Source organism: Acomys minous, assembly GCF_964271855.1.
Source record: "Acomys minous genome assembly, chromosome: 7".
In the NCBI taxonomy this organism is placed as follows: Eukaryota; Metazoa; Chordata; class Mammalia; order Rodentia; family Muridae; genus Acomys; species Acomys minous.
This window is the reverse complement of record NC_140488.1, coordinates 43,017,119-43,043,436: the sequence shown is the minus strand read 5'-3', so window position 1 is coordinate 43,043,436 and position 26,318 is coordinate 43,017,119. Positions and strand designations below refer to the sequence as shown.

Genomic DNA, 26,318 nt, shown 5'->3' with positions numbered 1-26,318 from the left:
AACCTGTCAAAAGGAAGGAAGGAAGGAAGGAGGGAGAGAGAAGAAAACGAAAGAAAGAAAGAAAGAAAGAAAAGAAAGGTGTAAGAGTATAAACTAGGAGTTGGACGGTGGTGGCACACACCTATAATCTCAGTACTAGGGAGGCAGAGGCAGGTGGATTTCTGTGAGTTCAAGGCTAGCCTGATTTACATACAAGTCTAGGACAGCCAAGGCTACACAGAGGAAACCCTGTCTCAAAAAAAAAAAAAAGCAAACAAAACAACAACAAAAAGAAAAGAGTATAAATTGGCACATGTTTTATTGAAAGGAACTTGGCAATATGTGTCAAGAGGCCTTAGGTCATTTCATGACCTGTTAACTGAAGCTTATACTTCTAAGAATGCCTTTAGGAAATAATGAGAGGTGGAGCTGCACACACAGATACACACATAAAAAAGAAAGTGAAATACAGCCACTGTGCTGGAGATAACAAGAAAATTCGGGAAGATGGCAAAAGGAGATGTAGTCATGGTATCAAATACTATACACAACCCCCCAGTGCACCACGGTTGGAGGATGGCACTTTCAGCTACGAGGAAATCAAATACAACACCAAATGGAAACGTCTACATTGCAGGATTGTAGGCAGCTTTTTAAACATTCTACTTAAATTTGTCCAAGATTTTTTTGGGGGAGGGGGTGCTTTTCGAGACAAGATTACTCTGTGTAGCCTTGACTATCCAAGATTTTTTAAAGCTTCCACAGAGAATTATGTTCTTTGTATCACTAATAATAAGCAAGTCTTTCAGTTATTTCTAATGTATGCTGGTGTGGGGGGGGGGGCGCGCATGGTTTAAGTGACAATCAGTATGTCTCCAAAGGTGTTTGACCCTACTCAGAGGAATAAGTGATACTTAAAAGCAGTCAAGCCAGACAGTGTGGAGCACACCTTTAATTCCAGCACTCAGGGAGGCAGAGGCAGTCAAATCTCTGTGAGTGCGAGGCCAGCCTGGTCTACAAAGTGAGTCCAGGACAGCCAAGGCTAAACAGAGAAACCCTGTCTCAAAAAACCAAAAAATAAAAAGGAGTCAAAAGTTGATTTAATAGAAGTTGAAACTAATAGAATCAGTATCAAACTAAAATTGGAAGTAGATTGAATACTTCCTTCTTTTCTTTTTTGGGGAGTTTACAAGACAACGTTTCTCTGTGTAACCCTGGCTGGCTGTAGACCACATTGACCTAGAACTCAGAGATCCACCTGCATCTGCCTCCCAGAGTGCTGGGATTACAGGCATGTACGACTACCGCCTGATATTGTCATTTTAAAACTATTTTCAAATCCGAATAAACATATTTTTCTTATTATAACTATAATGCTGTTTGCCTAAGACTAAGCATCCTTGCCATTCCCTGTCCTCTCTTGTTTACCATCCGGCCACTGGGAACAAATATTGACAACTTTGGAGGCTATCACCTTACCTAACACAGTCCTGCTTCAGACATTCCAAGCAAATGTGATCTCTTACCAATGTGCACTGGCTGACTTCACAAAACAAAGTAGGACGCAGAAAAGGCTGAATCATTTCTTTCCCTCAAAGTTTTCATTTCACAATGTTTCGGGCAACAATCAAGTACCATTAAGTAATAGCACTTCCTGTAAGGCTGACAAGTCTATCAAAGTGCCCTGCAATAACCTCAACAGGACCTAGCTGGAGGAAGTTCACTATACTGACAAGCAGGAAAGGACTACAAGTGCTGTCACATGGTTTTACTGCAATACACAAGAGACTGCTCAAAACATAACATTGTATGTCCACGTTAAAGGAAACCGCTTCTGTGTGAATGCAGAGAAGCAACACTTGAGAAGCTATATACAAAAATATGATTCTGTAATCCCAGCACTTGGGGAGGCAGAAGCAGGTGGATCTCTGTGAGTTCAAGGCCAGCTGGTCTACAAAGAGAGTCCAGGTCAGCCAGGGATACACAGAGAAACTCTGTCCCAAAAAACCAAAACAAAACAAAACAAAAAAAACCAAACAAGCAAACAAACAAAAAAAAAACCCATGATTCATCAGGAATGGATTAAAGTTAAGGTGATCACATTTCCCAGCATGCCAATGACTGGCACTGAGTTGCATACCTGTCATCCCAGAGTAGAATCTAACTCCCTCTTTTGGAAAAAGATTCTTAGGATGTGTCTAGTTAGCTTGGCATGGTGGCGCACGCCTTTAATCCCAGCACTTGGGAGGCAGAGGCAGTTGGATCTCTGTGAGTTCAAGGCCAGCCTGGGTCTACAAAGTGAGTGCAGGACAGCCAGGGCTCTTGTTATACAAAGAAACTGTCACAAAAACAAACAAACAAACAAAAGAGACATCTCTAGTTATTCCCTATTTTTGTTTCCATGTACAAAAAACAAGGATGCATGGCCACTGGAGCCAAAGCTAGCCTTCACCACAGGAAAATTCTTCCAAGTACAAACTTGTCTTTGAATTCACAGTCATGTGTGATGTAAGCAATGAGAACACTAGCTATATGCCATTAAACACTCTCTCTCTCTCTCTCTCTCTCTCTCTCTCTCTCTCTCTCTCTCTCTCTCTCTCTCTCCCCCCCCCTCCCCTCCCTCTCCTTCCCCTCTTACTCTTTGACACGTCTTCTGAAATCTACAATTTTACTTTATGTACAACTGAACATCTATAATCTAACTTAAATCTAGAATAAACCTTTAATTGTTGATTTCAAATTAAAGTAAATTCCTCATCTTAAAATTTTATATTTTAAAAGAAAATAAAGCAGATGTACTGGAAGGAATATCTCCATTTATAGTGTTTTTTTTTTTTAGTTCATACAAATTTAAAAGACAACAGTCCTTTTTTTGAAACTGAGTTCCAATTTCACTTTAGAAATCAGGAAAATAATATTGTCAAGTTAACTTTAGAAATCAAACAAAAGTTCTCCCTTTGCAAGTAATGAACACTTTGTGCTCTTTTGTTTAAAAAAAATAACCAGTTATAATTTCCCATCTACAGTTTTCTGGAAACCTCAGCAATGCAAATCAAATAATGCTTGTTTTGACCACCAGCCAAAGACAAAGGACTAAAGCAAATCTGGATGTTTGTAAACTAGCGCACAGCCTATAAACACCAGCTGCAGGAATGGGAATGACCCGGAGTCTTTAGTGCAGCCTACCCCCAGTCAGCATAGCACGAAAGGAGCGAAAGGAGCTCACAAGAGCGAGCCCTCATCCACGCTTAAGGCTCCAATATAACTCTATGGCTCAGCTGCGAGGCAGCCTGCACAGAATGCAGGAGTCAAGAGACAACAACTAGACAGCCTACTGCCTGTGCCACCTACTGGAGGTCAGTGACCTCTTAGCTCCAGTTACAACTGTAAAATGGAGAGAACACAACTAGTGCCCACAGCCTTCGCCATTATGGATGTACAGTTTCTCAAAAGCGTTAACTTTCATTCTTCACCACCTTTCCGAGCACATGATCAGCCACAAAGATTCTATTCTTCCCTTTTCCGCATTCCTTTATGTCCTAACTTAAGTAGTACTGGTAGAAATCCTTCTCTGACTGCCCATTTATGTCATATGCATTTGACACTGGCCCTCAAAGCACCCTTAAGCTCTGCACTTACACTTCTGCTTGTGTTTTCTTACTTTGGTTTTCTCATTGAAGACAGAGGTCTGGACTGGAGAGATGGCTCAGTGGTTAAGAGCACTGGCTGCTCTTCCAAAGGACCCGGGTTCAATTCCCAGCACCCACATGGCAGCTCACAACTATCTGTAACTCCAGTTCCATGGGATCTGACACCCTCACATAGAACATAAAGTAAATAAATAAATAAATAAATAAATAAATAATAAATAAATCGACTACAAAACAAGATGATGGAAGTCACGCTTGCCTTGATTAGTAACACTCAGTAGTGCCATACAGGAGCAGGACAGGCTCCAAGTAGATGCTTAGAAAAGGGCAAGGCGGATGACGGTGAGAGGAAGTCAAGGATGGATTTCTAAGCTACAGCTTTCATGCTAAGTTGAGGTATGAGCCTCTTCACATATTTATAGGAGTGTTTCTTCTCATACAATGAGCTTTCCATTAAACATTAAACACAGGAAGTGTCACATGCTTACCATGTTCAAAGTATATGCTCTTTTTGTGCAAAGAAGCCTAACTTTATAAAATAGAGAAAGCAAGAATCTCCTCAGCATGTTTGCACTTATTATTAATATTTGCATCCCATATTCCAAAGTCCTTATTTAACTAGGCTATCAGAGACACATTCTACAGCTAGCGTTCAGCTCCCTGAATATCAGCTGAAACCCTCAAGTACAAGTGGAGAAAAGAAATAGGAGGCGGGGCTGGAGAGATGGCTCAGAGGTTAAGAGCACTCTCTGTTCTTCCAAAGGTACTGAGTTCAATTTCCACCAACCACATGGTGGCTTCGCAACTATGTAATGAGATGTGGTGCCCCTTCTTGTACACAAGAGGGCAGAATACTGTATAAATAATAAATAAATCTAAAAAGAGGAAAAGAAACAAGAGGTAAAGCCATGAACATAGAAGGACATAGGAAAAAAATGTGTGAAATGGTGGAAAATATTGCAGCAATAATAGCAGCATATCTATAAACTGCCACTGGGTGGCAGCACTGTCACTAGCTACCCAATAGAGAAATGAATCCTGCAGATAGAACTATCAGGCTGTTTTACAAAGCTTAAGCTGAAAGCACTCCAGTCTATTCTATATTGATGGGCAGCACACTCAAACCAAGGTCTCTAATCATAAGAATAGGTCTTAAGGATGTTACGTTAATCGGAGACTTGTGGAAGGTAGTAAGCTTAGTTAACACTTTGGCCTAAAGCTTTGTGTCAGCACACTACTATAAATGTGGAAATTTTCAGCGGAGAAAAGAAGATCAGAAAAAAAGTGGAAAGCATTTGCAAAATCCAGGGTGAATCACATAAAACTATGAAAGTCACAAATCCACTATATACAAATTTATTAAACCCCACAAATTTAAGTGGTTCAACTTGGCGTACACATGTATTAAGCAGTACAACTGCTGAAAGTTGTCTGGTTTGTTAAGTAAAAAAGCATTAGAAACACATACATGGTTATCCTTTTACTTAAAGTAATAAAGAATTAACTGAACAAAGAGATACAACAAACTATGGTGAAGGAATAAGTTATTTTCAAAAAACAGACATGAAGCCGGGCGTGGTGGCGCATGCCTTTATTCCCAGCACTATGGAGGCAGAAGCAAGCGGATCGCCGTGAGTTTGAGGCCAGCCTGGTCTACAAAAGTGAGTCTAGGACAGCCAAGGCTACACAGAGAAACCCTGTCTCAAAAAAAAAACCCAAAAACAAAAACAGACATGAGATGAAGTTTATCAAAGAAAAAACATATCAGTTATATTTAAATGTAAAGAAGGGCAAATTTTTAAAATGTATTTAAAATGTTTGGCAGCCAATATTTTAGGGAAATGCAGATTTTGTGTGAAATAGATTTATATTCTCTATAAAAAATGTAGACAAAAGTGTCTACTTAAAAGTGCTAAAAAACATTAGTTGTCTCTGAGTAGAAGGCTTACCCATTTTATGTTTATAATTTTATCTGCATACTCTAAATATATACAGCACTTGTGGATGCTGTGACAGAAAACAGTGCCTAGGACATACACAGGGAATTCTAATTTTCTTAGTTGCTTTGCCACTGCTACGTCATATACAATGCTAATATTAGGTGAAACAGTATTAATTACACATGGGCTATAGTGCCACCATTAATACATTAACTATGAGCTTAATACTGTTCCAAATAAAACACGTTCATTTAAAGCAGTAAGACCAGCATTACTGTCACATTTTAAAATAGAGTATACAGTTTTTTTGGGGGGGGGGTGGGAGTGGGGTTAGGAGGGTTAGTTTTTGGAGACAATATTTCTCTGTGTAGCTTTGGCTGTCCTGGACTCGCTTTATAAACCAGACTGGCCTCAAACTTCGCAGAGATGCGCCTGCCTCTGCCTTGCCAGAGCTTGGATTAAGGTGTGTGGCACCGAGGCTTAAATGGTTTAAATTTATAAGAAAGAAGTCATTTGGTTAAACTATCCCTAAATATGCATAAAACGAACTCTGGTGCCTCATTATTTGACCATGTCCCCTGGAGGGGGAGACCTGGTGGCACTCAGAGGAAGGATAGCAGGCTACCAAGAAGAGACTTGATACCCTATGAGCATATACAGGGGGAGGAAATCCCCCTCAGGAACAGTCATAGGGGAGGGGAGTAAGGGGAAAATGGGAGGGAGGGAGGAATGGGAGGATACAAGGGAGGGAATAACCATTGAGGTGTAACATGAATAAATTAATAAAAATTTTAAAAAAAGAATATATAAACTAATGCTGGGCGGTGGTGGTGCACACCTTTAATCCCAGCACTTGGGAGGCAGAGGCAGTCGGATTGCTGTGAGTTCGAGGCCAGCCTGGTCTACAAAGAGAGGTCAGGACAGCCAAGGCTACACAGAGAGATCCTCTCTCAAAAACCCCAAAAGAAAAGAAAAGAAAAGAAAAGAAAAGAAATATGTGTGTGTGTGTGTGTGTGTGTGTGTGTGTGTGTGTGTGTGTGTGTGTGTAAACCAGCTGGACCTAGTGGTGCACTCCTGTAATCCCAGCAAGTTCAGGACAGCCAAGGCTACATAAAGAAACTCTGTCTCGAACTCCCTTCCCTCCACTCCCCTAGAAAAGAATATATAAACTAAATTCTTGAGCAATAAACCATCATACTTTCTAACATCACAACACAAAATTGTAGAGACAATTATATCACTGGGTCTTCCGTAAATATACACATGATACTACTGTGCTGTACCAAGATCACTGAAGTAGGAAACAAATCATTTGGTTTTGTAGCCACCACAACATGGAGAGCTGAGAAAGGAAGGAATTAAAAGTTGAAGTATAGTCAATAACAATCCTTTCTTTCATATTGAAGAAAAAAAAACTCTAGGGGCCTGGAGAGATGGCACAGCCCGTAAAGAACCATAAAGAGAAAGCTAAGTTGTAAAAGTCATGCTGCTAATGCTCTTCCAAAGGTCTAAGTGTTCAATTCCCAGAAAACACATGGTGGCTCACAACTATCTGTAATGAGATCTGATGCCCTCTTCAGCCTGCAGGCGTACACCCAGGCAGAGCACTCATACACATGAAAAATACATTAACAAAATCTAGTTGTCCAAATCCTTAGTAGTTGCAAACGCATGTGCAAGCATTTATTCAGGAAATATTGCAAAAAAGTAAACTGTACTCTGCCCTAATAGAACTTCGTGCTCAATAAACAACACTTTAGGTAGACAGGAGCCTAATATAGATTAAAAGGTACGACAGGAGAAGGGCACATATGAGGCAATGCTCTCATCCCACATATATGATTACAGACTTTTTAAAAAGTTATTAATTATAGCCACCAAGTATCCAGTTATACCCGCTACTGCTATAAAAAGAGAATATTATCTGGCTTGCTTAAAGTCAATTTTTATTTCTAAAGTTCATTTAAATGTCAGGCCATGAAAACACATGCATAACAAAGAATGAATATGAGGTTCTAAAAGAGCACAGAGGAACGAAAAATGTCATCTCAAAAGGCACGAACAGAAAGCTTAACTGACTAATCTCATATATTGACCAGCTGACTATTACAAACAACAGTCCCATCTAGTTATATTATTTTAGGAAGTATAAAATTTGGAATAGGTTAGATTCTTGGTGGTACTTATTTAAAGGAGGCTTTATCAGCTAAGTATTTAAAATACATTACTATAAGACACATATCTAAAGTGCCAAAATAAAAGCTTAGGACTGGGGCTGGAGAGATGGCTCAGAGGTTAAGAGCACCGGCTGCACTTCCAGAGGTCCTGAGTTCAATTCTCAGCACCCCCATGGTGGCTCACAACCATCTATAATAAGATCTGGTGCCCCCTTCTGGTGTGCAGGCATACAAATAGGCAGAACATTGTATACATAATAAATGAATCTTTTTTTATTTTTATTTTTTAAAGCTTAGAACTGGGAGTACAGCTGGATGAAGTGTAGCAGTCTCTGGCACTGAAAAACAAAGAAAATATAAATTAAGACAAATAAAAAATGAAGTGCAGGAACAGTAAGGGATGCTAAGCAAAGGCGAAGCCTTCTTCTCTGTCAGTGAAACACTGTTTAAGGAAGGGCATGTATATATATACACACTCACATACAGAGCTCAGCTAAGAAACAAACCTGCCAAATTTAAGAGTGTTGTCACTAAGTACTGGTGAGTACTGCCCATAAATCCCTAATATATTTAGCTTCTGCTGGCTCAACAATGAAAACGGCCTTTAAGACATTCCTTTACAGTTATGTCTGTGATGATTTAATCTCAAACATGCCGTTTTTAACGTAGGCAGTGATTCACTCCTCTTTGCAACATCTGTAAGCAATGGCAGCGTCGGGAAAAGAAAGTAGTTTGCCCTTTCCTGTGTATGGAGCAATCTGCTGCCAATCCTTCTTCCAAACCAAGGCCAAGGTCAGCAGCACAATGCATCATCTTCAGCTCTGCTGCCTGAGATCAAGTTGCAGTTAAGATTCTTTTTTTTTTCCCCAGATTGATACTTTTTCGTACGTTTGTCAGTGGTTGGCCTGCATGTATGGCTGTACACCACTTGTGTGCCTAGTACCCACGGAGGCCAGCAGAGGGCATTGCATCCCCTGGAGCTGGAATTACAGAGGACTGTGAGCTGCTATGAGGATTCTGGGAATGGACTCGGGGTCCTATAGGAGAGCAACAGGTGCTCTTAACCACTAAGGCAAAGATGATTTGAAAAGGGGGAAAGGCACCTCTGGTCTCACAGCTTCCAGAGCCAACACGCCTGAAAGTAGAATACAGAGGTGAAGAGCCACGTGCTCAGTGCAGGTAAAACCCTGGTTATTACACAGCCCTGGGGTAGTGCCAGGTAAACCAGCGGGAAAGGGTGCACTCAGACCTGGCTGAGAACTAAACTCCAGGCAAGGTATCTATAACCTACAAGCCCTGGGGTTAAGGAACAGAAAAAGGGAAGGGCGGCTGGAGAGATGGCTCAGTGATTAAGAGCCATCTTCTTCCAGAGGATCTGGGTTCAATTGCCAGCACCCACATGGCTGCTCTCACTTGTCTGTAACTCTAGCTCCAGGGGATCTGGTACACTCACACAGACATAAAGGCAGGCAAAACACCAGTGCACATAAAATAGAAACTCTAACAACTAATTTTCCATCTTAAATTTTCCATTTTAAAAAGTCACTCCTCTCAGCACTTGGGAGGCAGTGGCACGCGGATCACTGTGACTTCGAGGCCAGCCTGGTGTAAAAGTGAGGCCAGGACAGCCAGGGCTGCACAGAGAAACCCTGTCTTGAAAAACAAAAAATCACTCCTCCTAAACATAAAAAAAAATATTTCTCATGATTTTGTAATAAAATGTTACAACATCCAGAAAGTGTTTTTAAAGATGTAAAATGTTTGTATCCTTAGCTAGGAAAGATGCAAAAATGGAGAAATGAATGTCCGTTTAAAAAAAAAAACTATAACCAATGTCACTACTTCCTATTTAGTTGCTTACAACCTATTAAAGTCATCACAGTTCCATTATGAATGTTATATGACGATACTCACTTTATATTTACATTTGCAGATTTTTACTGGAGACTCTGTTCATCGAGTTAAACACTGAAGGGCTTCACAATGGTCTAGTTAGCCCTACTTTGCTTTCTATTGCTGTAGTAAGTACCATAATCAAAAGTAACTTGGAGAGGAAAGAGTTTATTTCATCTACAGCTTGTAATCCATCACCCAGGGAAGTCAAGGCAGAAACTCAAGGAAATGAAGCAGAGGCCATAAAGGAGCACTGCTGACTGGTTTGCTCCTCATGGCTTGCTCAGCCTGCTTTCTTTCTTTCTTTTATTTTTTTTTTATTTTATTATTGTTAATTTATTCATATTACATCTTGATTGTTAGCCCTTCCCTTGTTTCCTCCTATTCCTCCCTCCCTCCCACTTCCCCCCTTCTCCCCTCCCCTATGTCTGTGATTGAGGGAGACCTCCTCCCCCTATATATGCTCTTAGAATATCGAGTCTCTTCTTGGTAACTGTCAGCCTGCTTTCTTAAACAACCCCAAATCACCTACCAACGGGTGGCAATGGCCACAGTGGGCCGAGTCCTCCCACACCAATCACTACTCCAAACAATCCCCGATTTGACTAAAGGCAATCTGACTGGGGCATCTTCTCAACTGAGGTACCTTCACCCCCAAATGACTCGAGCTTGTGTCAGGTTGACACAACTTGTTCTTTAAATACTGTAGCCCAAACGAAACTGCAAACTTCTGGTTTTCCAAATCCAAAGCACACCCTGAGTATAGACCTTCACTGTCACTTCCTCCTTATCTTTGGTATGACCTCATGTATCATCTACCTCCTCCTTCCCGGAGGGAGTAGCTTGAGCAATGTGGTCCTTGAATGAAAGACAAGACACAATCACAAGCCTCCCCACATTCAAGACTGCCCTACAAGGATAAATAAAACAAAGGCCACACGGTCCTTACTGTTAAAGTCATTTTGAGAAAAGCACCAGCTATCTGAAGTTGCTAAGCACAAACGTCCTGTTTTACTAAATTTTATCTTTGTAGCACTAGGCCAATCATTCCAGAGGTATACTTCATAGACCCAAACAAGATAGAAATGTAGGGTAACACAGAAATAAGACAGGAACTGGGCAGAATATTGTTCTCACAAATGCTAGCGCTACCACAATGTGTGGAGCTCTTATGCCTATTTCTCCCTGACTATTATACTCCTATTGTGTGTGTTAGAGAACAAGTATCTTTTTAATCCCACTGTTTTGGACTCCGGGGCCTTACAATTACCAATGATTCAGTTCTCCCCAGGTTAAGTCCCAAAAGAACTGTAAAGAGAAAGCTAAGTTGTACAAGCCATGCTGCTAATGAACAGGCTAGACCTCCAGAGGCCACAAGGCTGCAGGAGAGACCCCATTCTCAATCGCCCTCAGACACCCATGTGTGCAAAGGTACATGGGCACAAATAATAAATACAGCGTTCCAGGATCAAATCAGACATAGTGTGACCCCCATCTCAAAACAAAAATAAGTAAATACGGGGATAAAAAAGAAGGTAGGAAATTTACTTTGAAGGTTTTTTTTGTTTTGTTTTGCAACCGTCTCTTCTAAAGCAGCCTGTACTTTAAGGGGTTACCACCGGTAAGCAACTATAGTACCCACCCCTGTTACCCAGGGAGGAAAATAGAAGACATTCCTTACATGCCTGGAGTTGTGGGTAGTACCATACTTTATCTATACTAGTCATTCCTTGTATACCCATCTCTATAATAAAGTTTAACTAAGAATTTTGGCAGAAAAAGAGATTACCAGCAACAGGGCCTAGTAAAATAATTATAATTTTCCATTTACTGTTTTTCAGGCTACATGTGGGTAACTGAAACTAAAAAGTGAAACTGCAGATAAGAGGAATTCTTTAGAAAAAAAGACTCTGTATAGATAATTTAATATTTAATCTCTTGGCAATAAAGAAAATGTTAGAAATTAATATCTATATAATAATTTTTAAAACCTAATTGCATATGGAAGTCCTGGCCTTATATACTTGACACTAAAAACAAAACAAAACAAAACAAAAACCTAAGAGTCCAAAAAATTTTAGGGGTTATTTTGAACTATCACATCCTTAGGAGATCTGTCATTTTGCTTTTTAAAAAAAGTATAGTATATATAATTGTATTTGAATGAAGACGCTAATGTCAACAATCTATCTGTGGAAATAAACACCACATGGCTTCCCAATTAAGGGTTGCATAACTTACAAAAGGTGCACCTGAGCCTTGTCTTTTAGGTTCCAATTATGGAAACAACTTGTTTCCCAGAAATTCTACTCTACCTTTGTGTCGTGGTTTGAATGGGAATGTCCCTGATAGAGTCAGGTGTTTGAACACTTGGCCCCCAGTTGGTGATGCTGTTCGGGGAAGTGCCACAGCCTTGCTGGCAGTCTAGCACTGGGATGGGCTTTCAGAGGCAATTCACTCTCAGATTCATGTGCAAGGTTGATGATGTAATCTCTGAGCTTCTTGCTCCTGGGGCCATGTCTGCCCCTGGCTGCTATGCCTCCTTGCCGTCATAGATTCCTATCCTCTAGAAATGTCAGACGAAATAAATTTTTATCATAAGTGCCTTTTGACCGTGGTATTTGATCACAGGCACAGAAAAGCAACAGATACATTGTGTAAGAAACTGTCTGGGAGTCATAGGGGAAGGGAGTAAGGGGAAAATGGGAGGGAGGAATGGGAGGATACAAGGGATGGGATAACAATTGAGATGTAACATGAATAAATTAATAAACTATATTTTAAAAAAAGAAGAAAGAAACTGTCTGGGTAGAGAGGATCCTAATGCTTTCTGGAACCATTTTGGTCTTGTCTTGGTATCTGATATTCTGTATCCCAAATATTCCACCAAAGACTTTCAAACCATCCTAGACTAAGCTTGCAATTCACGAAATAGGAAAGCCTCTGGTTCTACCTCTAAGAATACCATTCTGCCTGGCCTACTTTGCTCTACTTTTCTGAAGCATATTCACCTGGCAAGTGCTATGACTACTGTCCAGTTCTATCCTTCAGTAAAGCTATGGTTTCTCAACTATTCTTTTACCTTAGTTCCTGGCTCCATAGCTTCTGTGGCCATGTAGAACACAGCATCTTTTACTTGGATCACCCCACTGCTATGACATTACTGTGGCTTCTTTCTTCTCTTCTCAGCCACAGCTGGTTTCTAAGCTCATTCACCAAGTTCCTGTTTCCTGTCTGACGGATGGTTTAAGCTTTTTGTTCAAATGAGAGGCAGAAATGACTTATGCATTCAAAGCACAAGTAATGCTCACCTTCCCCTCAGCAGTAACAGCCCTGCTCACTTGTCCAGGCTTTCTTAGATGAGTGATCCTGCATAAGCCTGCCATTACTTTTGCATGGTACTATGATAACGCGACCATACATTAAAGGCAATACGCAGAACAACCAACAGAGAACAGATGTTTCAGTATATCTCTCCCTGCATTAGCCTCATCTAAAACCACCAGAATTCACAGGTAACTTTTCAACACCCTTTCTTATTAGTCAAGTAAGAAATACAGAGCCTTTAAGTTGATTCTCCAATAAAGTCTGTTACATTATTAACTGCATCTGTGAGTGGAAAATTCCCCTGATATGAAATCAAACTCCAAAAGGCCAAGAGGCAGAAAGATGGCCTTGGAAAATGGGCTGTTTCAATAACAACAACGAAAAGAACAAGTAGCCATGAAGGTTTTTCGTATGAAAAAACTTGCCCACACATAGTCTCTTTAAACAAAATGTCCTACTGAATCTGTGGGAAATGATTAAAAGAACAACAACAACAAAAAAAAAACCATGAAAAATAATATAATTTACCTTAATCTGAGTGGCATCCTCCTACCATCCCAGCATTTGAGAAGCTAGGGCAGGGGGCCCTGACATGCTTTTGAGGCCAGCCTGGAATACATGGTGAGTTCTTCAGCTGCATGGTGAGAGTCTGGCTCAGAAACAACAGCAATAAAAATAACACGTTTGCTTCTAGGTCCCATAGTATAAACCCAGGAGTCTATAATGAGCCTTTTTTGTTTAATTAATGCCTCATGGTAAAGCAGCATACAGACATGCATGCTCAAACCAATCAAATCGAACTTGGTCCTCTAAGATGTTTCTCCCAAGTCTCAATTTTATATACTACAAACAGAGGTATCAGAGGCAAAGATTCATGTAGCTACAGATAACCTAGATTTTCTTTACTTTTCTAAGTTGCAAAATAGTCCTTCACCACAACAACCTTAGCCACAATCTAGGCAAGGCTACTCCTTATTCCTTTACACAAAATAAGCACAAGGTTCAATTTGAATATTTTCACTACAATCCAAGGACACACACACACACACACACACACACACACACACACACTCTTAATGACATTCTGTATATTGCACTAACACCTCATTACTTTAGCAATAATTTTGTATGGGAGGGGTATGTGTGCATGTATATGCAGGAACAAGCCCCCAGATACATGCAAAAGCCAGGAGACATCAAGTATCTTGCTGTACTCCTCTGCATCTTATTTCCTTTAGACAGGGTCTGTCACAGAACATAGAACTAAGCTTGTGAATAGCAATCCAGTGAGCCTCGTGTCACCATCTATTCCCGCCCCCCGTCACTCCCTAAGGTCATTAAACCATGCCTGGCTCTTTTACATGGGAATTTGAATTTAGTCCTCATGTTTGCAAAGCATGCACTCTTAGCCCCTGACCTACAACTACAATGTTAATATAGTCAAGGTCTGTATAGACATCCTCATCACAGCAGAATATATCCATGATGGTGGTCTCATGAGACTATAGTGAATTTCACCAATTCCTATTGCCCAGAAAGGTTGCAGCAGCAAAATCTACTAGTCACATCTGTAATAGTGTTGGTATAAGTAAGCCCATTGTGCTCCGATCATATCTAAACCACAGAGTGCAGTTACGTGCACTCTGCAGGCAATGGGCTGTACCACCTAGCTTTGCACAAATACAATCTGTGATATTCACACAATGATGAAATTGACTAACACAATTCTTAGAACATAGTCCCATCATAGAACAAAGAGAAAAATTTTTTCACCCCATGGAGAATTTTCTACTTTGAAAATATAAATACAAGAATATAAGGCCATGCTCAGATCCACTGTTAACTTTCTGATGTAGGTGCCTGCATACATGTTTGCATGCGTATAGACAGCTAGCATTCATAGATGCAAACACGTAATGGACAAGCATCTACATCAGAAAGTGGGTCCATAGGAGAAAAAGTTATGCTTTATCCAAATACCTGAATGTTCACTCAATACAAGCCATTGCGTTTGCTATATAATAATTGTAAGTACCCTCCAGTGGGCAAATGTTACTTATTAACTCACACAACTACCAACAAAATAGCAAATAAAACTGTTAACTACGCTATAGATTTATATAGAAGAGTAGGTTTCCTCTAAAACCACTCCCTTTTCCTCTAGGTGTAATCATTCTGCAGTGTGTTATCAATCATAGCTTTTTTTTATTATCTATACACACGATAAGCTTTGTTTGCCTTCAGATTAGTGGAATCATGGTGTGCAACTGTTCTGCAACTCCTTTACCATGCTTTAGAACACCCGTGCCAGTTCAGCTAGGTCTCTCTGATGGGGATTTTTTTTTTTTCTCTTTTTCTTTGTTCTATGCTATCCATGGCACAGCAAAGTAGTTGCACAAAATCTTTTCTGGTTTTCTGGACGTCACTATGTAGTTGGCGTCTAACTCAATTCACAGAGATCTGCTTGCCTTGCCATGAAATGCTGGAATTAAAGGCATGTGCCATCACACCTGGGGAAATATGTGTATGCTTTTAAATGAGAGGATTCAGGTATTCTTTATCAAAAAATTACATAGTGCATGAGTCCCCATTTTCTCAAAATATAATTTCTAGATTGTATCTGTTGCAAAGTGGTTTGCATTTCCCCGGCTAATTGAGTAAATGTGAAGATCTTTTTTTCTGTATTCATCATTGTATTTATCTATCTGGAAGATGCCAATTCACAACCCTTCATTGCTTTTTCTAAATTCACATCCATATTTTAAAAACGTTTTCTGCACATCTTTCTCATGGGTCAATAGGCTCATTACATATTATGCCTTTTATACAAAAATCTTTTTATCTAATTTGAATTAGAACAGTTAACATAAAAAGTCAATCCAGGTGAAATACTACTCTTAATGTGTCACATAGTAAACATTTCAGGTTATCTTCATTTCATTTTATCAGTGGCAAAGGTACATTCACTCACCAAAGTTTTGGTATAGGGCCAAGAAGCCAAGATGTTGCTCTTGACTACAAAGAAATTTAAATTGAATCGTTAGGATAAAAATTTCAAAGATTGAAGATACTTGGAAAGCAATGAACATGCAGACAGTTTTCAAATTTCTCTATTTACATTAATTTTATAGCCGGGTGTCGTGACCCATGCCTGTAATCCCAGCACTCTGGGAGGCAGAGGCAGGTGGATGGCTGTGAGTTCAAGGCTAGCCTGGTCTACTGAGTAAGTCCAGGACAGCCAAGGCTACACAGAGAAAACTTGTCTCACAAAAAAACAATTAAAATAAAATAAAATAAATTTTATAGTATTGCCCATACCTAACTACATAGCTACTATTTTTAGCAATTTATCAACAATTTAAAAACAGCACAGTGTCATTCATTATAATGAACCTAATATGCTCATCGCCAGTTCAAACAATTATCTATGTGTTGAGCTATGTTTTCTTCAACCTCCACCCCCCACCTCCATCATCTACCTACCATATGATGGGAAGCAAATCCCACACACTATATCTTTTCATTTGTTCCCGTAAGAATGCCAACTCTGCAACAGTTTGTAGACTATTAGGTCCTATACTTTTAAAACACTACGTGGGAACATAACTCAGTGGTGAAGCAGTTGCCTAGCATGCACAAGGTACCAGGTCCCCACCCCCAGCAAAACACATGCATACACACCAACAATATGCACAACCAGATACATAGGTTCAGCATTAAAGCACGTGCGCGCGCGCGCATGTGCGCGCGTGTGTGTGTGTGTGGCTGGTAGGTTTATAAGCACACTGACCAGCAGCTGCTCAGTTTTATAGTGTCTTTTACCAAAGAAATGAACATCATCATTTAATTCCGTGAACCAGGTAAGCCGACGTTTCTATAGCATATTTAGAAGCTATCCCCAAAGTCTACTGCTTGCCTTTTTGAGTTGGTTCTGCTGTTTTTATGTTTTCCACAAACTTTTCCTAAATATGCATCTATATTTTGAAAATATATTTAATATGCTTCTGTGTAGGACGAGATCCGCTTCCTTCCAAATGTACAGCCAAGTGTCCCAACTTCAGTGTGACACTTAGGACATTTAAAAGAACTAAAGTGTCAAGTTAACAAAAGAAGGAAGTCGTGCAAACAAAATAATAAACCACAGTGGCAGTTCAATTTGGTAGCCTCCTACTATGTAGTTAAAGTTCACAGAGCAGTTTCTGGTGTAAAACTTGAGCCGTGCCTAGCTCACTCCTTACCAGTCTGGTTTGGAAGAACCCAACTGCATAGGCCTCTATTAGAATCCCACCAGCTCTCATGCCCGGAAGCTGAAATAACCCACACCTAAACAACAAAAAGCAACCCTCCTAGTTCTCTAACCATGCCTTAACTCTACGACCAGGCTTGGTGAAAAGAAAACGAATGCAGTCCTCTGGGCCACTGAAATGCAAGCCAAGGCTCGAAACTTTCCTTTATAAAATAAAAGAAACTGGTCCCAGTTAAGGCTGCCTTCTCTGAGAGTTCGTCTGCATTTTTTTTTTCTCTCTAATGGTCCAGAGAGTAAACAGACTTGGGAGGCCACAGGGTCTCTGTGAATACTGCCAGACAATACATAAATGGAGCCATCTGGCTGGGTTCCAGCTTAAGTTTATTTACAGAAACAGGTGGTGGACAGGATTTGACCACTGGGAATGTTTTTCTGTCCCCTGACTTTATACTGGTTTGTTCTTTTTTTTTCTTTTCTTTTTTTTGTAGGAATTTGATCCCCTAACTGCACATTTACTGGAGCAGATATGGTGACATCAAAGAGACAAGTAATTACTGAAGTACCACCATAAAAAAATGAGTATTCTTAAAATTAAAGACTAGTCCAGCAAGTTCTTACCACACTACAGGCACCCACAACTTTTAAAATGAGATAGTAGGAGCAACACCTAAAACTAATATTCACTGTAAAACAGTTCAGGGTTGAGGTAGAGCCATTGCCTATCATGGACAATATTCTGTTCTATCCCTGCACCATACAAAATAAACAGGTAAAACAAAGGACAAGTAGTGCCTATAACTGAAAAATATATAGTGTAGACAAATTCAGTGTTTAACTCTAGAAGAGTAAGTAGGAAAAAGCCTACTAAGTATATAGCTGAGATAACTTCACTACTCAAAACGCACAAATATACTTTTAAAATGTGCTTAAATGAGAACAAGCATTTGTAATTTGGATAACTTTAAAAAGCTCTGCAGAAGGGCTGGAGAGATGGCTCAGTGGTTAAGAGCACTGGCTGCTGTTCCAGAGGACCCAGGTTCAGTCCTCAGCATCCTCATGGCAGCTCACAACTGTCTGTAACTGCAGTTCCAGGGGATCTGACACCTACATACCAATGCATATAAAATAAAATAAAACTATTTTTTAAAAAGCTCTGCAGAAAAACCATAGTCTTGCCAAATGTTTTTAATTTAGAAAGTGAAACCCATTATGTGTCTGTTTAATTCGATGTTGCATTTGACAACTAGTAAAGTAGACACGGTACTTTTAAGGAGAGCAGCCATTTTAGTATGGTAAGAGCATGTACAACTAGATTCACACGCTAAGTTCAAAGCCACATGCTACAGAACATATGTGAGCTCCAGAATTACTGAAATAGTGAATGTATTGCTTGCAGTGAAAAATAATGGGTATAAGGCAGAACACAAAGAGCAAAAATAAATAATGCAAGTATGTAAGATCCACTTAAAGCTGGGTACTTGTAATCCCAGCACTCAGGGAGACAGAGGCACGAGGATCTCTGCGAGTTCAAGGCCAGCCTCATCTACAAAGAGAGCTCCAGGAAAGCCAGGGCTGTTACACAGAGAAACCCTGTCTCTTTTGAAAACAAACAGACGAACAAAAAAAGACTCCGTTGACACCAGAAACATAGGTCATGTGTAAAAAAAAATTATTTTTTTTTCCTGCAAGCAATGTTTTTACTGTTTCAAGTCCAAATTACAGTTCTGCAAAGTCCCTGCAAAGAGGCTGAAAACACAAGCCACAAAGTGAAGGAATATACTTTCAAGCTATATAACAACAAAAGATCAGTATTTAAAATACTTTTTAAGTTAAAGTATCTTTAATAGTCAACAATTTCAAATAACCAAACATGAAAATAGACAAGAGGATGACAGCTATTTTACTCAAGCTCGTAGCAGCGGCCTGGTTGGTTGTCTATACACCAGTGGATGGCACCACACCCATGCATCCATGGTGTTCAGTGGATTATATTTTTTAAAAAGGAACATGAAAATGGGAGGGCTACACAGTGTGGGGGGGATGAAATACAGGAGGAGTGGGGAGTGGGGGAAATAAGGGCACCTACTATCAATAGCCAGTAGCATACATGTGTACCATTCTCAAAGAAGCAGTTTGAAAAAAATGTGTTTTTCATGGCTGACCATTAAGCACAGGAGAACCATCGGTGTGCTGTGCTCTTCCCTGGGGAGGACCACCTTTCCTGCTCCCAGCTTTCCTCTCGGATGCCTGGAGTTTTGTGCAAGGTTGAGGCCTAGTCCCTGTCCACTTTGGCATGTGTCCTCCTTGTTCAGCTCACATTTGAGTAGTCACATTGGTGAGATTTCTGATGTTACTAGGAGACACGATCACTACTTACCAAACTCCCTGATCCTCTGACTCACACAATCTTTCTCCCAACAACCCTCTCCTGCCCCAATACTCTGAGCCTTAGGTGGGAGAATTTTATTTTATTTTATTTTATTTTATTTTATTTTATTTTATTGGTGTTTCGAGACAGGGTCTCTCCGTGTTAGCCTTGGCTGTCCCGGACTCGCTTTGTAGACCAGTCTGGCCTCAAACTCACAGCGATCCGGCCTGCCTCTGCCTCCCGAGTGCTGGGAATGTTTTGTATATATCCATTGGGACTGGAAACGTAAGATCAAAGTTATATTATATGGACTCAACAGATTATATTCAAGTGTGTGTGTGTCAGTGCATACGCACTCACGCTCACACTGTACCTGCAAAAATAATAATTAATGAGAAAAGAGGCCACGTTTTGAAGGAGAATAGGTGGGAGTAGATGAGGGGGTTTAGTGAGAAGAAAGGGAAGGGAGAAACATTGTAATTAAATTAAGGCCTTAAACCAGGCAGACTATGCCTTTAATCACAGCATTTAGGAGGCAGAAGCAGGCAGAATTCTGTTCTACATAAAAAGCTCCAGGACAGTCAGAGCTACATAAAAAGACCTTGTCTAAAAACAACAACAAAGCACAAATATAGTAAACAACAACAACCAAAAAAAAAAAAAAAGACCTAGTGTTAACAAATACCGATCATGAGCCATTAAAGTATGGTAAATTATAACTATGAAGGGAGATAGCACTACATAGAATCAGAATAGCTAAAGGAAAAAGTAACAACAATGCTAAAGGCTGACAATGCCACAAATCATTCATATATTGCTAATACAAATATAAAAGCCCTTGTGGAAATCAGTTACTTTGAAACCTAAACATGCAACTACTGTATAATCTGGCAAGTGTATTATTAGGCAATTATCCCAGAAGTGAACATTTATGCTCATACATGGAAACATCAGAGGTTCTTTGATAGGTACATGGTTAAACATACATCTATGACATGCCATACTATTCAGTAATGAAAAGAAACAGATTATTGATTAAGGATATAAATCCCATGAATCTCCGAGGAATGATGCTAGTGGCAGGAGGCAGTCTAAAATAGTTACAATCTTAGTATTCTTGAAATGACAAGAGACATGGGAAACAGACCAGGGAGATATAGGGAATGACTGTAAATATAAAAGGGCAACATAAAGAAAAGAAAAGGAAGGAAGGAAGAAAAAATCAACAGCAGAGCCCAGGTGTGGTGGCCCATGCCTCACAGAGATCTGCCTGCCTCTGCCTCCCAAAAATTACTGGGAGTACTTTAGCTAAATATTTTTATTTTATGTATATAGGTGTTTGTCTGTGGACCACATGCACGTCTAGTGCTGACGGAGGCCAGAAGAGGGTGCTGGATCCCTTCAGCTTGGGAGTTAAAGGAGCCGGTGAGCCACCATGTGGGTACCAAGAATTGAATCGGGTTCTTCCATTGCTCTTAACTACTGAGCTCGCTCCAGCTCTTCTGTGTATTTTTAAAGTTACTAGCCAATTACAATTTTAAGGCAATATGCTCACATCTTCTTACAAATTTCTAATGACCATGAGTGTCTAAAACTCAGTGTTGTACCCATACTTTCCTTTGGCAAGTAGAAACTAAGATTTGTAAATCTGCTTTGAATTCATTTACTTCCATGCGTAGTAGCAACTCATTAAGTCAAGATGAATTAAGAATCAAGCATATCTTTTTTGATTTGGTTTTTTGGGTTGTTATTGGTTTTTTTGGTTGGTTTTGTTTCTTTGGGGTCTTTTGTTTTGTTTTGTTTTGTTTGTTTGTTTTGTTTTTTGTGGGGTTTTGTTTTGTTTTTTGAGACAAGATTTCTTTGTGTAGGCTTGGCTTTCCCAGAACTACTCTGTAGACCAGGCTGGCCTTGGATTTAGATATCTGCCTCAAAGGCAGAGATTAGCCTGCTTCTGCCTCCCAAGGGCTTGGGATTAAAGTTGTGCACCACCACCCTGGCTAAGAACAAAGCATATATTGATAGAAGCTAGTATATGCAGACCTTTGAGTTGTTTGTTCTAAACTGATAGAGCAAGATTTGGCCACAGCTTTAATGTGGAGTGCACTAAAATACAAACAGAATCCAAGATGGGGTAGTTTTGTTTGGTTGTTTGGTTGGCTTTGTTGGTTTTTCCAGACAAGAGTTTCTCTGTGTATCCTTGGCTGTCCTGGACTCCCTTTGTACACCAGGCTGGGCTTGAACTCTCCTGCCTCTGCCTCTGAAGTGATTAAAGGTTTGTGCCACCACACCCCCAGCCGTGGCTCAAAATGAGGTATATAATCATTCATCCTGCCAAACATAAAGCCATTTAATTTAGATATGTGAAAACTACAAAAAGCGCCTTGTTCAAGGTTTTTATAGCTAGACACAGCTGTGAAGCTGGAAGTGGAGCTTCTGCAGGGTCTGGATTCGGGTCTCTTGCCAAGAAATGGGTGGGCAAGATTTTGCTCTTTCTCCACCTATCACATCTCTCCCCAATATAATATCAAAATCTCTGTATCGGATTTAGTTTTTAATAATATTTTTTAAAGAACCCACAAAGCAGCTGGACGCGGTAGCGCACGCCATTAATCCCAGCACTCAGGAGGCAGAGGCAGGACGATGGATGTGAATTCAAGGCCAGTCAGGTCCACAAAGTGAGTCTAGGACAAAGAAGAAAAAAAAAAGAACCCACAAAGCTGAAATTACTCAAACTTTTAAATTGGTACGGTATACGCTTCTGGGCTTTACCCCCACCCCCAAACAGGGTTTTTCTGTGTAGTCTTAGCTGTCCTGGAACTCCATCTCTAGACCAGGGTGGCCTCGAACTCAGAGAGATCCACCTGGAGTACAGGCCACCACCCAGCTGGGATTTTTTTTTAATGGCAAGGTCTGTTATCCCAATTTGCAAGTATACTGAACATACAACCGCTAGTTACTCCATGGAAATTGCAGAGGGTAAATTCGAACAGAAGTATGTCATGTTTTTGCACTTTTGCAGACTCGGCTGAAAGGATGAGCTAGTTTGCAATTTAAGGGACAAGGCCTTACATTTCAAATTTTGCTTGGCATGCTTAGAGGTGGCACTGTAAATTGATCGCCACTTGCTGTTTTATACATCAAGAATATTTGGAAGCCTTGCTTGTTCGAAGTGAAAACAGAAAAACTAAAGTTACAAGTAAGCACAGGAAATGGCTTTCTTGGGTTAAATATCCGTAGCAACATGTTACTAAGCATGAATTTAGAGGTCCAAAAAACAAAACAGGAGAAGGAACCTCGGTTATGCTTGAATCCAACTGCATGACAGCTGGGCATATTTTCACAGAAGAGGAAACTGAGTGGTTGATTAAACCATTAGCCAGTAAAGCAAACTGCTTGCTTCTTCAACAAGGTTCATTTCCTCTTAATCTGATCCTTACCGTCATTTCTCTTGAGTGAGGACTGACTTTTTTTTAAAGATGAAAAGTACGAAGGAACAAATTAATTTCAAGAGGATTTTTTTTTTAAAGTCTCCAAAGGAGATGCTGGAGAAAAAAAAAGGAGAAATGACGTCTGATTTCAAATATGTAACCGGTTAGGCAATGAATCACATTCTCCTAGGTTTTTCTGTCTATAGACATCAGCCACGGTTCTTTTCGGTCCTCGAATGAGAGGAAGAGGAAGTGAATAAACCTAATATAAAATATACAGCACTTACTGATCGCGGGGGTGAGGATGGGAAAAACATGGGGTACATGTTTCAGCTAGGATCCAGCTGTTTGCTAACATACCTAAAGGTATGGATGCTAAGAGGGTATCTATCGAAAGTTAAGGCACCCTCCTCAAATTCAAGAGAGCAGATGTTTCCAGAGCCAGAGAGACCCCAGCACCACACATAGCAGCGGGCGCCACGACCCTATTACAGAGTGCCTGGGAGGGGACAAAATGGAGCTGAGGTCTAGGGGCGCCCTAAAGGTCGTTTGGAGGTCTAGCAGCCACTTGGTCTGCTCTCGTCAACTGAGTCGTGGCAAAGTCCAGTACCCCCAGGAAGAAGAGTTCTCCTGGCTCTTGTGGTACAAGGAGGTAAAGAGAAGAGCCAGGCGGGGCTCCGGAGGATCTGGGAGAGCATCCGAGGAGGAGATAGTGACAGTAGTTATTTCCCCCAATCCAGGGAGTTCCGTGAGCCAGCGGCCGCGGCCGGGAAGCCCAGCGCCCCCCTGACCTCCAGCCAGCTCAGGTGAGGATCCGCCAGGGATCGGGGCCCTCCTAGGCACGGGCGCAGCGGGTACTGGGAACCACAGCCTCCCTAGCCCACGATCACTTACCGAGGGTGCTGCCTCGCCCACCACCTCTCTGCCACACGGTCCGGCCTTAAGGGAAAGGAAGCTCACGGAGAGGAGCCCGCGTGCCCGCTAGCTCAGGAGCTGCCTTGCAAGGAGGGGCGCGTCGCGGAGGCCAGTGGAAAAAAAAGCCGCAGCGCCGCGCGCGCAACCCAGACGACCAACGGAGGCGGGGCCCGGCGCGAGCCCGGAAAAGACGCGCCCGGAGGGGCGGGAGGAGCGGGGGCGCGCGGTGGTGTGGCTGAGCCCGCCGAATCGCAGGCGGCTGTCGGCTCGGCCCACCCACGCGCCCGCCCCCGCTTTCTTAGGACGTCACCGCCAAAGAGGCGGAGCCCGGAGGAGCTGGCGGCTACTGCAAAGGAGGAGGGCTGCTGCCAGGGGGCGGGGGGGGGGGGGGTCTTAGGTCACTGAAGGCTCCCCAGAGCCATTAGCCAAGATGCTGGTCCCGCAGTTCTGGGCAGAACCGCCCGCAAGGGCATGGCGCCAGACACGGAGGAGAGGTGCAGACCGGCCCACGCCCTAGCGGGCTTCCCAGGACTCCACCCAGGCTGAAAGTTCCCCCGAGGTCATCTTCCAGCTGCCCTTAGTAGATACCTATCTCTGGACTACCTCGTGCTTCCTATAGAAGAGATCTTAAACCATTTGCTGGCTTCTAGCTCCTGAAAGCCAAGCCAAAGCCTGTCATTCTTTTCTCTTGCCTCGAGCTTTGTTAAGATCTCTTCTCCCTCTGGCTCTCATGAAATGTCTCCTGAAGGCAAGGTTTTGCACGTCACTAAGTCTAGGCTAAAGAGCCCACAACTGATAAGAAAAAGTCAGGTCCGTACTGTGAGATTGCATTGCTTCTAAGACTGTTCTTAAAAGCTTTTTCCCCCTCCCCAAAGAATTAAGAAAATACTGCTCTGAATAAATTCCAGGGCCTATCTCGGGGCTTCAAGACAGAAGCCACAACAAACTACCAATATATTGCCAAAAGAAAAATGTCAACTACTCTTCCAGTTCCATAATGTGTAAGGGTGGACTGGCTGTTTTTTCTGCTTATTATGGGTGTTTTGCTTGCTGTTTTTAGTTCTCCTTGTAGAATGCCTGTGTGATGCACAGAAGTACACACACACACACACACACACACACACACACACACACACACAATTGTTCGCCTCAGTTTGCTGGCATTTTTTTTTTTTTGAGACAGGGTTTCACTGTGTACCCTTGGCTGTCCTGGAAGTATCTCTATAGAACAGGCTGGCCTGGAACTCACAGAGATCTCCCTGCCTCCTGAGTGCTGGGATTAAAGGTGTGAGCAACCATGCCCCGTGAATTTTGGATTTTTTTTTTTACTTTTACATATACATTTATATTATTACACATATATACAATAAACTACATATTCCTTCTCAAGTGTCTGATGGGGTTGAAACCAGATAGTTTAGTTTTACAATTAGGCTTAGTTGTTTAGGAGTTAAGACGTGTTTTGTTTTGTTTTGTTTTGTTTTGTTTTTGGGCAGGGGGCATTGAGACAGGGTTTCTTTGTGTAGCCTTGGCTATTCTGGACTCACTTTGTAGACCAGGCTGGCCTTGAACTCACAGCGATCTGCCTGACTCTGCCTCCAGAGTGCTGAGATTAAAGGCATACACCACCATCCCCAGCTAGGAGTTAAGATATTTTTAGGTCTAGATAGAAGTTTTTAGGTTGCTAAAGATGAGAGATGATAGATACTGATTTACATTCAGAGTTGTAGACTCACCAAGATAGGAAAGATGTTTTCTCCAAGAATTTGGGACTTTTAAGAAGCACCACAAATGACATTGTTAAGAGTGCTTGGCTGAGAGCATAGACTTACAGTTTGTTTGAATTATTCTAAAGCTGTAGTGCTCTTATTTTATTTCCAACCGACCCACCAACATATATATAATGTGCATATAAACATCGTCTCAGCATTCATGTGCTTTTCCTTTCTCAAGCTTGACCTAGAAAACTCAGGACTTCAAAGAACAAAATTAATTGTCATCTCTATTTTATGAGATCTTGTTATAATACCAGAAACAGATAATTATTATTTGGCTATATACTCCATGGGTACCTACAGTGTACAGAGACCGGTCACTGGTCCTAAAGTTAATACAAAAGAAATTGGAGAAACAAGCATCCACTTTTTTGACAAACTTAGAGTTTAGTTATGGAATTACAACCCATGTACCACACAAAACCAGTATTCCACATAAATCAACCTGTTTGACCAGACAGAAAAAGAACTGGAATTAATGAATACCCTTTCTAGTTTCCTTCCATCGGTCACATAGTGCAGACATTTTAAATTAACTCTTCTGAACTCAGTCCTCAGCTTACAGAAGTTCCTCCAGCTTTTCAAGGTGTAAATAAAGGGGAGAAGCTATCAAGTTTTGT

The 26,318-nt window shown here is 41.1% G+C and overlaps 1 protein-coding gene across 6 annotated transcripts in view; it reads right to left on the bottom strand.

The window, feature by feature from the left end:
• ACSL4 (acyl-CoA synthetase long chain family member 4) overlaps nucleotides 1-24,091 on the bottom strand; it is a 77,827-nt gene extending 53,736 nt beyond the window's left edge. For 5 of the 6 annotated variants that reach the window (XM_084790139.1, XM_084790141.1, XM_084790140.1 and 2 more), the window contains exon 1: nucleotides 23,903-24,089. The gene's annotated coding sequence lies outside the window, so the exon portion shown is untranslated. Of the gene's footprint in view, nucleotides 1-23,902 lie in introns of all 6 variants that reach the window. The other variant, XM_084790134.1, reaches the window with a different exon arrangement.
• Nucleotides 24,092-26,318: the final 2,227 nt, after the last annotated feature.